At 40.5% G+C, this 16,360-nt stretch overlaps 1 protein-coding gene across 1 annotated transcript in view; it reads right to left on the minus strand.

Moving 5' to 3' along the window:
• Nucleotides 1-668: 668 nt before the first annotated feature.
• CDK14 (cyclin dependent kinase 14) overlaps nt 669-16,360 on the minus strand; it is a 723,342-nt gene continuing 707,650 nt past the window's right edge. Inside the window, exon 15 of the mRNA XM_046020428.1 lies at nt 669-764. The gene's annotated coding sequence lies outside the window, so the exon portion shown is untranslated. The remainder of the gene's footprint in view (nt 765-16,360) is intronic.

A 16,360-nucleotide genomic window follows, 5' to 3' on the forward strand; every position in this document is an offset into this window, starting at 1 on the left:
AAATACCGTATCATCTAGCAGTTCCACTTCTGAGTATTTATCCAAAGCAGGGGGGGGGGGGGGACACCTAATTCAAAAGGATATATGCACCCCCATGCTCATTGCTGCGTTATTTACAACAGCCCAGATAATGGAAATGACCCAAGTGTTCACAGTAAGATAAGACAGAGAACTACAAATACTCTATGATTTCATCAGAATCCTAAAAAACAAAACTGAACTCATAGGCCCAGAGCACAGATTGGTGGTGGGCAGAGGCAGAAGGGGTAGGATCTTGAATCATTATGTTGTACAGCTGAAACCAATACAATGTTGTCAATTATACCTCAATTTAAAGAATAAAACTGGAGCATGAAGTGACAACTCTGAAAAAAACGGGGAAGCTGTCCAACTACGCCACCTGACTTACATTTTGCTCCACAGTTTTTCACTCCACACTTGGGCGAGACAAAAATCACCCCTTCACGGATGAAAACCAGCCCGGCAGAACCTCCTTCACTTCCTTTCTCCCAACTTGCCCCTCAGAGCACCTTCCTGAAGTACAAAAACCCCTCGTGGCGGGAAGAACAAGATAGCAGAGGAAAGTAAAAAAATTCTTTGGAAATATTCACTTACCCGAGTGGTGAGGATAGATGCTAAATTCCTTCCCGCGCAGCTCCCATGGGACGAGGGGTGGCTGAAGAGGCTTCCCTCAGGTGTGGAGCGGCTCATCTCCCTCACAAAGTGGAAAAAGGCCCACAGCTGACTAGTCTCTTGCCCTGGCCCTGTAAGTGAGGGTTAAAAGCTCTGCACTATGAAGCCACGAGGCAGATACTATATTTCTAGCGTGAAATGATGACAGTCGAAAATGGAACCAGGAAGATAGTGAACAGAGAATCTCACAGACACTTACAGGTACATAAAACTCAAGAACCCAGAGCCTGATGCCCAGTAAGTGCCTGATTTACGGGAAACCGGAACTTGTTTCCTGACCAATGAGCAGCCGCCAAGCACATCTTCCCCCATGCTCCAGCCAATGAGCTCCCTGCTTTCATCTGCGGGGGGGGGGCGGAAGGTGGCACTCTTTGCGCATTAATACAGACCGGCTGCAAATTTCAATAGGCATTCCTATTGCTTATCGTAGTTCTTTTTTTCGTGAATTGCAATTTTTCTGTTAGTGTCAAATAAGCTTAATTTCTGGTAACTGGAGCTTGCCTCAGTTCACTTCTTCATTTAGGTTGACAATAAGTTACTTGAAACTGTTTTTGTACCTATAGCAAATATTTGTTAAAGTAATGAAGGAAGTGACCGCATAATTCTATAGGCCAGTGAAGAAAAGTTCAAATAAAACAAGACAACTGGGCACCTGGGTGGCTCAGTTGGTTAAGCATTTTCTCTGATGGGCCTGGGCTCTCTGCTTGGCAGGGAGTCTGCTTCTCCCTCTGCCCCTCTCTCCAGCTCATTCTATCTCTCAAATAAATAAAATCTTTTTTAAAAATGAGACAATAATAAATAACCCTAATGTTTTTTTTGTTCAAGATTTATTTCTGCAACCTAAGAGTATAGTCATGCTAGTTTCTGTCTTACACCAAATTTTCTGGCTCCATCCCACTCTATTTAGAGCCAACTCCATTAAGCTGAAACAGGAGGTTTCACTACACTACAACATGTCAAAAGAAAATCCACAGCACTTTAAAGAAAAGTTCTTCCTCCAGCAGGCAAACATTTTGAGAATATTAATTGGAACAAATTTTATATTGCAATCTTTTGTCAGGTTATAAAATAACCCCTAACCAACTACAGAGATCCTGTTGCTAAGAAGGCACTGTTGTTGGCAAAATGTAGGTGAAGAGAATAATGATGGTGTTCTTTCGTTTAGGGGAATTGAATTGATCCTTGCATATGTAAAAAGATGACAGATTCTAAAAAATGATATGCAGTTTAAAACTCAGTTATTTCCAAACCAAAGCTGGCAGAATGGTAGCCTAAGAGGTTAATCATACCATTCTCCTTGATAGATTTATTGACTATGTAAAGAAAATGCATAGTCTTAATGTGTTAGATCCTAGTAAATTTTGGAGACTTGATTTCACACCAGATAACTCTGATTGCAATTTAAATAAAATTAAGAATTCTTTACTGGTTAGTTCACCATCTCAAGAGCCAATCGTTCAATTTCAGGAATTTTGTGAACCAGTTGTAAAAATACCCATTATTATAAATAAAATTATATAAACTTACAATTAAAAATAAAACAAAGGTCATACATACTGAAAACTCATTTCCTGGTGATTTACTACATTTTACTAGTACTTACACTCTCAAGGATGTTTGCATCCATTGTGTCTGTATGGAGAAAATATATATAACAGGGTGCTATTGAGTAGCATGTTCAGTGGAATATCATGTTGAAATTGGCCATGGTGGGAGTACTTACTCCATGGAAATTAATGAACAGTTTAACTCAGGTCTTAATTTATTGTTTTCTGGACTGTCCAGACAAAGGAAGTAATGAAGAAAATAATTGTATGGAATAAACTTAAAAGTATATTTGGTGAATGTATTGGAAAGCTAGTTGTTAAACATTTACTAGAATGCACTGCAGCTAGGGATTCAAGATTTTCAGGGGCTTTAAGCTAGAAGTCCCATCCCACTTGTTAGGGTCTGCTTTCTCATAATGAAGCTGACCTTAGGATAGAAGGTCATCTTCATTATGGTGGGAGCTTATGTTCTCTAGAGCTTGTTTTCTCTTCCATTTAAGTCTTAGTCCTGTTCCTCAACTTTTTATGCTTTCTCCCTACAGGAAATGGGCAATTTTTTGTATGCTACCAAGGAAGTCCCTTGGTTTTCAAACTTGACTTTTCATTGCTGAGTAATCAACCTTACCATTTAGATTTTACAAAATCTTTTCCCAGAGTGTTAATTGAACTCAGCAAGAGCCACCATTCAATTCCAAAGTCCTTATAGATATAATTGCTCCCATATGTCTCAGATGCCTATATAATGTATCACTATCACATTTCTTTTCAGTAGTATATCATCCTGGTTTACCATCAATAAAAAGGTTTAGCAATTGCACTGCTACCTAATGTAAGGGACATACCACATTCCATCAGTGTTGGAGTCCTCAGTGCCTGTCAGCTGGCAGGTGTTTCTCCTCCAAAATTCAAGCATCTGTTTTCTCAGTACCACCCCAACACCCTCTTGGGTAGGATTCCCTGGTAAGCAGACTATGAGACAGAGCTTAGCATGCAGTATGTCAAACAAGGAGTGAGCCTGAAATCAACATTCGTGGAAAGGAGAGGAAGAAAATAGCAGTGGGCAAAAAGAAAAGTAGAGCTCTGATACAGTCTCAAGGAATGCTTCAGGCAAAGCCATGGAAAGTTCTAGAACTTGGGTGGCCCTTTAGAATTGTCCCACATTGGGGCATGGCATCCAGGACTTTATACCCTTGCATTGATCAGTCTTTGTCAACAGAAGGAGGGTGACTTTGAGTGATGTTCTTAGTTGTAGGATATCTCTTTACAGAGGCTGACAGGTAGGAACTATCTTTTGGCAGTATGCCCAGCAGACTTTGTTCCTCAAGGGGAATCTGGGTAGCAAGGCACAGTGCCTACTACATGCCAGGCACTATTCTAGATGCTGGGGTTAGAATAGTAAGACTACACAAATCAATATGAAAATATATCACATATCAGGTGGTGATGAGTATCAGGGAGAAATAAAACAGGGCCACTCATTTCCAGCCACACAACGTCCATGAGGATCTGCAAACCCATTAAGCATGTTTTCATTTCAAGTTCTTTGCTGTTGTCTCTGCTTGGAATGCCTTCCCTTCCCATGACTTAAGACCTCACTCCCTTTAGATCTTGGCTCAAAGCTTTACTCTCCATAAAGCATTGTCTGAGCATGCTATTGAAAATTTCAGTGTTCCCCCAATATACACACAGCCTAGCATTCTTTTTTTTTTTTAAGATTTTATTTATTTATTTGACAGAGAGAGGTCACAAGTAGGCAGAGATGCAGGCAGAGAGAGGAGGAAGCAGGCTCCCCACTGAGCAGAGAGCCTGATGCAGGACTCGATCCCAAGACCCTGAGATCATGACCTGAGCCGAAGGCAGCGGCTTAACCCACTGAGCCACCCAGGCGCCCCCAGCCTAGCATTCTTTACCTCTGCTTCCCCACCAATCATTTTTCTCTGTTCTGAAAAACTTGTGCTCTGTGCCTCCTGGTTACCTACTGCCCTTCTGAGGCCTGAACAACATGGCTGTGGCCTTGGCAAATCACTTATTTTACTTTCCTTTATTTCCCCCCAACAAGTAAACCATAGCAATAGTAAGGAATGAGAGTGGATAAGGTCCCATTTGCCCATCCCCCACTCTTACCCCATCCAACCCTCACCCACCCAAGGTAAAGTGATCCTTGTCAACACTGGAAAGCAACTGGGAAAAAAAAACTAATAGGAAACTCTAATTAAAGCAGATGAGGATAAAATTATTTTAAGCAGCTGGAGCCATGTGCACACAAACAACTGGTTTCCTATGAGGCAGTTTTGCTTCTCTCTTCTGTGAGAACCAGCTTTCCTTAGCAAAAATCCTCCCCGGGTGGGTGGAGCCCTATTTCTGAGTGCTCCTTGACTAATGCAGGTATTTGTTTAATGGCTGTAACGCCTGTCTCCTTGGCTAGATTCGCATGCCTTCATACTTGAAAAGGGTCTCTTTAAATCCTTTTCAATCTGTTTTTCCCAGCAGATTAGTAGTAGCATGAGCTCAGGCTCTGGAACGTGGAGTGGGGGAGAAGTTTAAGCAAACTTCTTACTGCTCACTTCTCCATTAAGTTAAAAACACGATATTTCAGGTCTGAGAAAAAGAGAAATGTCATCTTTTCAATGCTGCGCAGTAGCACACATCACAATCTTCTCAGTTAGAAAAGACACCGGCATTTCCAACAGGTAAGTATAAGGCCTGGTCATTTACAAGCATTGGGTACCACAAGCATGTGGTACTAGCACATCTATTTTCCTTCCATTTTATTTCCCACTTCCTTTTCACAGCCAGCCCCCCACGATGCTCATTCCAACGCACCGTTCTCCATGCTCCAATTGACAAATTAAAGTGTTTCTGCTGGGAGCCATATATTCCTCGGGATGACAGGGGTTCACCACTGCAGTTCATGTTGCTGAAATATCCAGATGGTTGTCATAATTCTTCACTTTACTTTCAGTACCTTGCTATTCTTTCTCATTTTCTCTATCATCAAAACAGTTTTGAAAGTCAACTTCTCCAAAGGATGGAAAAAGTGAAGCTTCAAATAAGGCATTATAAATCAAAGTTAGATTGTTAGATCTAACTTTGTTACATTTAACAAAGTTAGATCAAAGTTACACTTGAGTTCAGATAACAGGTTCTGCAAAACAAGTAGTGACTTGTAAGTAAGGAGATTAACATGTCTTTAAAATTTTGCCTTTTCTATATGAATAGCCTTAGGTACTAAAGGTTTTCAACAGATATTTATGGAACACCTACTGTGTGCCAGACATTTTTGTTGGCACTTACTATATCTGAGTGAACAAAATGAAGACCTTGACACTGTGAGAGCTTATACTTCAGACAAGAATGCTGAAAATAAACACAAACATAATAAAATAAGTTAATTGCATAGCTTGTTAGAAGCTTCCCATGTGAGGGGCACCTGGGTGGCTTAGTGGCTTAGGTATCTGACTCTTGATTTCAGGTCAGGTCATGATCTCAGGGTCATGAGATGGAGCTCTGAGTCAGTCCTGCACTCAGTTTGGAGTCTGCTTGATATTGTCTCTCTCCCTCTCCCTCTGCCCGTACCCCTGCCCATGCACGCTCCCTTCCTCTCTCAAATAAATGAAAAAAATAATAAAATAAAATCTTAAGATAATGAGGGTTGCCGGGGGAAGTGGGGCAGGGAGAGGGTGGTTGGGTTATGGACATTGGGGAGAGTATGTGCTATGGTTGAGTGCCGTGAAGTGTGTAAGCCTAATGATTCACAGACCTGTACGCCTGGGGCTAATAATACATTATATGTTAATAAAAAAGAAAAAAAAATCTTAAGATAAAAAGAAGCTTCCCACTTGATATGGGAAGCTTTCCCAAATGATGGGGGAAAGGAAGAATGAGAAGACGTGATAAGGAGGATCAAGAGAACAGGAGATGTTGGGGGTGCATTTTGAAATAGGGCAACCAAGGTAGGCTTTACTGAGAAGGTGACATTCACAAAAAGAGTAGACGAGCTTTTCAGGCTGACGTAACAGCCAGAGCAAAGGCCCTGAGATGGGAATTAGCCTGGATATTTGAGGAATAGCAAGAAGACTAATGTGGCCAAAGTGTAGTGAATTCAGGGGAGAGGAGAAGGAGAAGCCTCAGATAGGTAACTGAGGTCAGGGCACACAGGGCCTAGTAGACCATTGCAAAGACTTCGGCTTTCACGCTTTGATTTTTATTTTTTATTTTTATTTTTTTTTATTAAAGATTTTTATTTATTTATTTATTTGACACAGAGAGAGAAAGAGCACAAGCAGGCTCCCCACTGAGCAGAAAGCCCCATATGGAGCTTGATCCCAGAGTCCTGAGATCATGACCTGAGCCAAAAGCAGATGCTTAACCCACTGAGCCACCCAGGTGCCCTGACTTTGGTTTTTACTCTGAGTGAACTGGAGAGTCTTTAGAAGAGTCAGAGACATAACCTGATCAGATTTAGATTTAAAAGGCTCACTCTGGCTGCCATGCTGAGAAGGGTGGTGGGAGGGGCAAAGATAGAAACAGCAAAATAGGTTAAGAAACTGGTAATAGTGGTTTAGACCAAGGTGATAACAGAGGTGGTACTGGGAAATAGTCAAGTTCTGGGTATACAATAAAGATAGAACAAGAAATTTTCTGATGAACTGTATAGATTGTGTGAGAAAAGATAAAGGTCAAGGTTGATGCCAAAGTTGTGGCCTTGGCCCCAGGAAGACTGTGTTGCCATCAACTGAGATGGGGACAGATGTAGGAGGTGCTAGTGTAGGGGCTATATCAGGCATTCGGTTTTTGACATATTCAATTAGAGACCAAAAGAAGATACAATAGGTCACTACATGTGAGCCTGGAGATCAAAAGAGAGGTCTGGGATGAAGAGATAAACTCGAGTCTTAGGCACTTAAGTGGTATTTAGAGTCATGAGTTTAGTTGCAATCACCACGGAAATAAGAATAGGCAGAAAAGAGAGGAGGACTAAGGCCCAAGACACTGGAGACCTGCAACTTTAAGGGCTGGGTTAGGAGAGGAAAAAACCAATGAGACAGAGAAGAAGCAATTAGTAAGGCAGGAGGAAATCCCAGAGAGTGTGATATCCCAGAAGCCTAATGAAGAAAGGTCAAATATATGAGAAGTGAGAACTGATCATTGGATTTACCACTAGGGAAGTCATTCATGATCTTGACAGGAGCAGTTTCAGTGAGGTAGTGGAAAGAGGTTAAAAACATGATTGGAGAGGATTCAGGAGAAAATGAAAGAAAAAGAATCAGAAATGTCAAGTAGAGGAGCACCTGGGTTGCTCAGTGGTTAAGCATTAGACTCTTGGTTTTGGCTCAGGTCATGATCTCAGGGTCCTGAGATCAAGCCCTGCATTGTACTCTACACTCAGTGTGGAGTCCCCTTGGGATTCTTTACCCCTCCTTCTCCCTCCCACTCCACTCCTCCCCCTGTTCTCTCTATCTCAAGTAAGTAAGTAAGTAAATAAATAAATATCTTCATTAAAAAAAAAAAAGATATGTCAAGTAGAGTCATCCTTTTCAACAAATTATGCTGTAAAGAACCCAAAGAAATGGGTGATGGCTTATAGGGAAAGATGGGAGAATAACAGTATGTTTGTGTGCTACAGGAAATGATCCAGTAGAGAATGAACATTTTGATGATGTAAGAGACAGAAAGACTAACTGTTAAAACAAGGGGGTGAGAAGGGATGGGACTAGGTGCATAAATGGAAGGACTGGCTTTAGTTAGGGGCATGGATATGCATCTTTGAGAGCAGGTGGGGCAGTGGCATATGGGGGGGGATAAGTGTGAGGGTGGGGAGGTGATTGTAAGGATCAGTGGAAGTTCTCTTCTCTCTCAGGAAAGCAGGATGCAACATCATCAGCCAAGATGATAAAGATTGGGGGGGGGGCATTGGAGGTTTGGGGGGAGAAAAGAAGGTAGCAAATAGTCAATGAATAGGGGAACAGATGGACTAGAGAGGTACAGAATGGTTACTATGAGCACTAAGGGTTCATTGAGTTTGTGCTTATGAATTTAAAGTGAGAGCCATCAGCTTGGTTGGTTGTGTGTTCTCCAGCTGCCGTAAGTTACCCAGGTGTACATACAGAGTAGGCAAAGAGTTGGATTTAAGCAGTATTATGGTTTCTCTGAACAAACATGACAAAGGGGGAATGGAGAATGAAATTAAAGGTATGTTCACAAGTGAATGATTGTTGTGGGTGAAATTCAGCCGGGTGATGGGGAGCCAGGACAGGAAGGGAGTAAGAGGTAGTGAAAAGGTGGTAGAATTGGAGGTCCCAGTGGAGTCAAAGAATTATAGTCAGACTACTAGAGGGGGTGATCCAGAAAGTCAGGAGATATTGGTTAGGGTGGGATACATGACATTGAGAGAGTGAGAGTGACATGCTCTAGCAAGGGCTGCCCATGGGGAATGGGTGGCTACTGAAGGGAAGGACAACACTGCTAGGGAAAAAGAGGTCAGGGGTTTGAGAACCCACAACATTAGAAGGATCGTTCACTGCATACTGAAATCACTAAGAAGGTAATATCTCCAATGGAAAATTAAGGTAAACAAAATTATGGAACAACTAACTATGCAATGAAATGAGGGAATTATGCAGTGGTTAAAAATAGATTTTCAGAAATAAAATAGATTTCAGAATAGAATTTCAGAATAGATTTCAGAAAAAAATAGATTTTCAGAAAAATATTTAAAGACATGAAGAAATGATGAAAGAAAGCTAAGGGGGCAAATCCAAGATACATAATCTTATACGTAGCATAGTCTCATTACTTTAGAATATACCTTTATGCACAGAGAAAAGACTAGAAAGAGATAAAACAACATGTCAAGGGGGTTATCTCTGTGAAATTTAAAATTTCCTACAAAATACAAGAAAGAAGTGTGTTAACAAAAAGCAACAATTTGGAGTAAACATTATAATTCTAATATATTAAATTTCCTATGAGCATTTTTCTAAAATTTAAAAGAAAAATTAGTTGTGACTCTCAGATTTCTCACTGTCTTCTAGGTGATAGTTTACATAGGTTATGTGGAATATGACACAATTTTGTGAGTAAAGTTTTGAGGTTTTTTTTCATCTTCAGAGGAATTTTTTTATGATAGATTTTTCTTTTTTTTTCAGTCAATTGGGTCTCTGGGAATTTGGTTTTCTTTCCAAAAGTTCTATAAATGGATGTTCAAATTTGAAAGACCTTTCCTTCTAGATAGGACAAATGTCTTTTACAGGAGACATGGGAACACAGTACCTATGTTTTGAAAGCTTTAAGCATCTGGATTTGGCATGGAGAGCCAGAATGGTTACAATTTAGGTTACTTCTGCCTTTCAAGCTTAAGTTGGGAGAACAAAGGTTTTAATTGGAGTGAGGGGTCTTCCTCCCTTATTAAGACACATTCTGGCTGGACATTTTTAGAGAAAATGCAGCTAATAATAATGAATTCTGGCTTAAAGTGAAAGCAAACACACACACACACACACCCCTCCCCACAGAAAAAAATGAATATCTGTTTGTGAGCTTAATGTCTGTCTTAATATTACTGTACTTTTACTTCCAGCTTTTCCCAAAGAATATTTCCTGACTTATTAAGAAAAACTACAGGGGAAAAGAAAAAGAATTCTTTTTGACTCTCAGTAAAAGAGATTTCTACCAACCCTTATCTCTAACACCCTCTGTGGTCTCATGTGGACAATAGAGAAATAGGTGAGGGAAGATATTATAAGAAAAGATTTAGGGTCGAACCAAATGACATTTTGGAAAACATTAATCTCATACTGACTCAGCTTCAGAAACAAATCCTGTTTACCATTTTAAAGATTTATTTTATTTTTAATATGTAAGGTTAAAGAGTAAAACTTTTATTTTTACTTTAAAGCAATTGATAGTACAGCTGACAAAAAAAAACTAAAAAGAAAAGATGACTGAACTTTACCATTAAAAGTTTGTGTGCCTGGGGCAACTGGGTGGTGCAGTCTGTTAAGTGTTTGACTCTTGGTTTCTGGTTCCAGTCCTGATCTCAGGGTCCTGAAATGGACCCCTGCCTCAGGCTCTGCACTCAGTATGGAGTGTCCTTCAGTCCTTCTCTCCCTCTGCTCCTCTCCTCAAATAATAAATAAATTAATTTAAAAAATGGTGTGCCTTATCTTTTCTGCAGAAAGGTCTCTGGGGGTAATTTTGAGGGGGGAAAAAGGCATTGTCTAAAAACTGAAAAAATATCAGTTCTAATCATGAAATTTCATAAATCATGAACGTCTAGAATCACACTGCTATTGAACCGTTTAAATCTTCAACATCCTTGTCCAAAAACCTTGTACCTACAGCCTGGCCAGGGAGAGAGATGTGGATGTCACCTGTAAAAGATTGCGCACATGTCACTTTGCCATTTGCTTCTATCCCTAACCACAAACCAAGACAAGGGAAGGAGAAAAATCCTATTTCTAGATCATTTATATGAGACCTTCCATTAAAAAACCCAAGTTTGAGATATCCAGGCAACTCACGCCCTCCTCATATTAATTCCACTTTTTTTTTTTTTTTTTTCATTTCACGAGCTGTATAAACAGCATAAAAGGAAGGGAGACCTGAGAATCTAGAGCCCAATTTTGCAGACTAGGAAGGCACATAACTTACCCAAGGTCATGAGGCTGCATAGGAACACTTAAATGAAACCCTAAAATTAAGTTCTCTTGTGTGCAAGTATCTACAACATAGATTCTCCCCTTCTCACACACACACACACACACACACACACACACACACCCCTATACATACACCCCTTCAAAGTGTTCATATAGCTCTACATTCAGAATTGAAAGAAGCAATCGGAAACTAAGTATGTACTATATGTTGGCTATTTGAATTTAAATAAAATTATTTTTTAAAAAAGAATTGAAAGAAGTTAAAACTAAAAGCTTGGTTATAGTTAGAGTTACTGGCTCAACCATTTGCCCACCATAAACTACAATTCCTTCTGACTTAAATGTAACATTTCAATTGCATGAATTCAGACACTTTGTATTCTGAGCAATCCTAATGTACACATATTTTTAAATTATATGTTAATTAGAAATCTTGTCTTTGGTTCGTTAACATTGAGTTTTTCTGTTTCTTCCCATGCCAGTTCACAAAATTTCTAATGATTCTAAATGGGGTAAGAACTTGGTTGTAAAGGGGTGCCTAGGTGGCTCAGTGGGTTAAGCCTCTGCCTTCAGCTCAGGTCATGATCTCAGGGTCCTGGGATCGAGCCCCGCATCGGGCTCTCTCTGCTAAGCGGGGAGCCTGCTTCCTCCTCTCTCTCTCCATCTGTCAAATAAATAAATCAAATCTTAAAAAAAAAAGAACTTGGTTGCCAAGAACCTCCGGTGTGTATGGACTAAGAGAAATGGAAGTCTGTGTAACTAACGTGATTTGGGCAAAAACTTAATTTTTAACTAAAAGAGCCATATAAAGAAGCTGTTTATAATAATAAAACTAGAAACCAACAGCAATAATAAAAACAAATATTTACTAAGTGATTATTACACGCCAGAGTGCCAGATACTGTGCCTAGTATTTTACATATATTGTCTCATTTAATACCTCCAACAATCCCATGGGGAAAGTTACCATATGCTTGTTTTATAGATAGGGCAACTAGAAAAATTACGGGATTTGCCAAGATAACAAGCTAGTGAGTAGCAGAGTTGAGATTGGAACCAGATAGTATAAAACAGTTATTCTTTCGATCAGATAGTATAAAACAGTTATTAGCAAATTTTTGTGGGCGTTCAGTTCTCAGTTAAGTGGTCTGTGTATTCGACTGATGGCTGATACTGTGATTAGCACCCTATGCGCTTTGGAAAGGTTACTTGTCAAGCATGGGAAAGTACAGTATTTGTGCTTGCCCTTCTGTTCCCAAGATTAATTTTTAAAAATTCCACTAACATGTGAAGATAATAGTAGTGGAAAAAATTAATTATATAATCAAGCCATGAGGTTAAGAGTCTACACAAGCATGACCTACCAATTTTCCAAACTGATGGTAGAAATTAACGGGTTGGTGGACTTTACCCATTGCATACGAACAACCCAACGTGCCCCTGTAAATCATTATTGGACTCATTACTCATTACAGATTGTACTTCTCATTATCATGCCACATGTAAGATCTCAACAAGATTTGCCTGACATCCAAACCAACTCCTATAACGCAAGCAGCACGTTTCTCTGGTGTGTCAGCCCGCTGCAGGTGTTTCTCTATCACAATGAATAATTACATCAAACAAAGACAAGAAATATTCTAAAGCTGACAAAACCACACATCTGAAATCTGTATTTTCCACCTCCTGGGAAATGAAAATCTACAAGTATAGGGGCTTCCATGCCCATGTCTTGGGGCCATTCCAGCCTATAAAGAAAGATCTTTTCTTTGCAAGCCCAAAGATTGCAATAATACAGGAAATTAAACTATATTTATAGACTGGACACCAGCATGCCGGCATGGTTTCTTAGCTCTCTGAATCTCCCAACAAAAACAAAAACACTAGCAATCAAACGGGTGAGGAAGAAATGACAAGTGTTTTGACAGCTCTAGAATACTTTGAGGTATTTTTAGCATATTTCTGAGTCGTATTAGCTTAACCTGTAATAGAATATAAATGAGCCCATATGGCACAGATGTAATTATGTTCCATGTGAGAAATCCCTGTGGTAGGTTGGGGAGGGGAGCCGGGGGAGAAGAATACACCAGCCCCACCTCCCTCCCCACCCTCTCCCCTTCACCACATGCGCCTTCTGGAGGGCATGATTTACACATCATTTGCATTAAGAAGAATATGAAGAAACACAATGCTAACAACACAGTACTGAAAAGGGCACAAGAAAGATTGGGGATCCCTAGGGGTGCTGCTCTCCGTGACTGACATCCAGTTAGGAGCAGAGGCAGCTTCCCCTCGGGATCACATTTGATGAAGCGATCTTTGATTATGTGGGCACAGCAATCATAAGGCGTAATTATTATTACTGCAAGAGAATGGGCAACAAATCTCTGGGGAGAGCCTCTGTCACAGACACTTTGCTGGCGCACACTGGAAGCAAATGTTCTCCCAAGGATCATTTTCATTCCAAACTGATATTTAGCTGAAGCTCCTTTGACTACCAGTCATGAAACATTAAATATAGATTAGAGCCAGAGAGATGTTGAAAGTTGAAATTCACTGGAGGTGCATGCTTGTGTCCTTGAGAAACAACCCTGAATGCTGTCCAGATGTTGCATCAGCAAGGCAGAAAGGTCCCAAGCTGCAAGGAAGCCACAACAGAGGAGAGAGGGGAATGTTTAGCATTCTACCCGCCTTCTGTTGGGTTTATTTGTACTACATTAAGTTAGCAGAGAATCCTAACGGGCTTTTAGTGGTAGTTGTTGCAAAGTGTTCACTATCCCGAAAGAACGAAGAAATGCTTTTGTGCCAGGGAAGGGAGTAATTCAAAGCAGGTAATTGATTTTCTACAGTTTCAAACTGTGATAAGACTAAGGCCTAGCAACAGAAACATATGTTAGCAGTTTTGTCCATGTTTCTCAATGAATCCACAAAAAAGAGGCCCCCCCCCATAACTTGTAGACAGTTAACTTGCTTTGAATATCTCACCAGACATTCACAGACAATTGTGGTGGAATTTGGAATAAATTGGCCTGCTTTAGAAGAGTTTGCAGAAGGGCAGCTGTGCTGTAGAGCAAAATTCATTCCCTAGGTGTGTGATGGGGGCACTTCTGTTTTTCCTTGTTGAATTGTGGGTGCCATATGTGCTTAACCATGAGGTTCTCCCTGCTTCTCACCTCCCCCCCACCCCAAATTTTCAGAACATGAATCAGAGGGAGGCTTTCCTGGTAGAAGTTAGAAGCATGTGACTCACAGTATTCAGGGAAGACACTTGGTGCCTAGCAATCTTAGTGAAGCAGAGACAAAGTGAGTCACCCTAGAGGAGGGAAATAGAGTTAAGAGAAAATGATAAGGTGATGCAGGGCAGGCAAGGTAGGAAGTGAGAACCAGAGATTCCTTGCTGATGAGGGCTGACAGAGGATGCCTTGGATGAACAAAGTGTTTTTCATTCCCATAGACCTTTAGAAACAGGAGGCACTGGTTTGTTCCTCTTGTCTTTCTATAAGCAAAGAACTGAACTGAGTGACATGCTAACCCCCCACACCCCACTTCCAGCTCTAAGACTTTACCCTTCTATCAGACTAGCTCACAGGATTTCTGGATTTCAACCCGACTAAAAAAAAAAAAAAAAAAAGAGGGGGGAACCAAAAGGTTTGTCTGAAGTTGTAAGTCACTGGGGGTCTCTCATCATTGTGCTTCAGATCGTTAATAGTCAGCAAGGCAAGTGCCTGAGGCACAAGGAAGCAGGGAAGCATAGAGTGGCTCTTATCTTGTAAGCATCCTTCCCCTGGCTTGTTGCGTTGATTCTTGTGTTTATACTGCTGGTGGAAATAATAGATTTGTACTGAATAAACTTGAAGTCACATTAAACAAATATAATTCACCAAAAAGGGGGGGAAAGCCAGTCTCCACCAATTTGTATCAACCTTGTTTCACTTATATAAGAACCCCAGTAACTGGGCACAACAGTAACCTCAAGAAATACCGCCATAGTCCATCAATGGGCAGGTCTTACCATAATAGTTCTAGGGCTGGGGGTGAGGAGTGGAATGGGAAAGGTTTTACCAGACAGGAGCCCTTTGAGTTGGATCTTGAAGGATAAAAAGGATTTTTCTGGGTGAATGGGGTTGGGGGGTATATGGGGCTCTGGATGGCATTCCTGCAGGTGGAATGGCACGGAATGACACATGCGAATACGGAGGCTTGGAATTGCAAGTTGTCAGGGAACTGCAAATACTCTGGTATGGCTTGAAGGTGGTATGTAAGTGAGAGGTTAAAAGGAGAAATTGAACAGGTAGATGGTGACCATCTTTGGGAGTTTTCCTGCCATTGAAGGGCTTTGAGTAGAAGCGGATCAAGGATTCCATGGGAGTGGTCAGCTCATTTAGATGGGATTACAGTGGTCCCCATGAGAGTTGAGGAGCCACTGACCTAGACCAGTAGCAGTGTGGATAGAGAATAAAGAATGGGGAGGAGAGAAATTAAGGTGGTGGAAACTACTGCTCTTAGTGGTGTTCAGAATAGGAAGAATGAGGGAAATGGGGACTCGAGGAGGATTTGTAGGCTGAGTAAGCAAATCATCTCCGAATCATTGAAATGTCATCTCCATGTTGATTATTGGGTTGCTTGAGTTGCAATTTTTATTTTCTTAGGTCTGATCTTTATTTGATTTGGGGAGGTTTGATTTGGATTTCCCTGGTACAAGTGGGCAAAAAAGGGAAGGCCCACAAAGGAAGGTAGGGGAAGCAGGCATCTGTGCCAGGAGCCGCCAGTGGAGCAAGGTGAGTGTAATCACTGATGGAGCCTTTTGGGGAAAAAAAAAATGGTAATATGTATTAAAATTCTTTAAAATTATTATGACTTTTGACCAACAAATCACACGTGGGAATCTATCCTAAGGAAATTACCTAAACTACTCAAATTCTGTACAGATGTTCACTGCAGTTTTACTGTAATAGGAAAAACTTAGCGCTCAATAATTGAAGCACAGTTATATAATTGCTCTAGTCATAGTTGACAAAGTTATATAAGAGAACAAAATGCATTAAAAATATGAAAAAAAGGAGGTAAAATAGTCATTATTCATATAAGAGATGGACATCAATGTGGAAAACCCAAGAGAATCAACTTAAAAACTACTATAATAAGAAAATTCAGTAAAGTGGCAGATTACAAAATTTGTAAAAAATGTTCGCAGTAATTATAAATGATGCACAGTCAGTTAGAAAATACAATAGAGGGATGCCTGAGTGGCTCAGTGGGTTAAGCCACTGCCTTCGGCTCAGATCATGATCTCAGGGTCCTGGGATGGAGTCCCACATCGGGCTCTCTGCTCAGCAGGGAGCCTGCTTCCCTCTCTCTCTCTCTGCCTGCCTCTGCCTACTTATGATCTCTCTCTGTCAAATAAATAAATAAAATCTTAAAAAAAAAAAAAGAAAATACAATAGAATGGGAGAAAATGCC

This window comes from Meles meles, chromosome 10 (assembly GCF_922984935.1).
Source record: "Meles meles chromosome 10, mMelMel3.1 paternal haplotype, whole genome shotgun sequence".
NCBI classification, from domain to species: Eukaryota; Metazoa; Chordata; class Mammalia; order Carnivora; family Mustelidae; genus Meles; species Meles meles.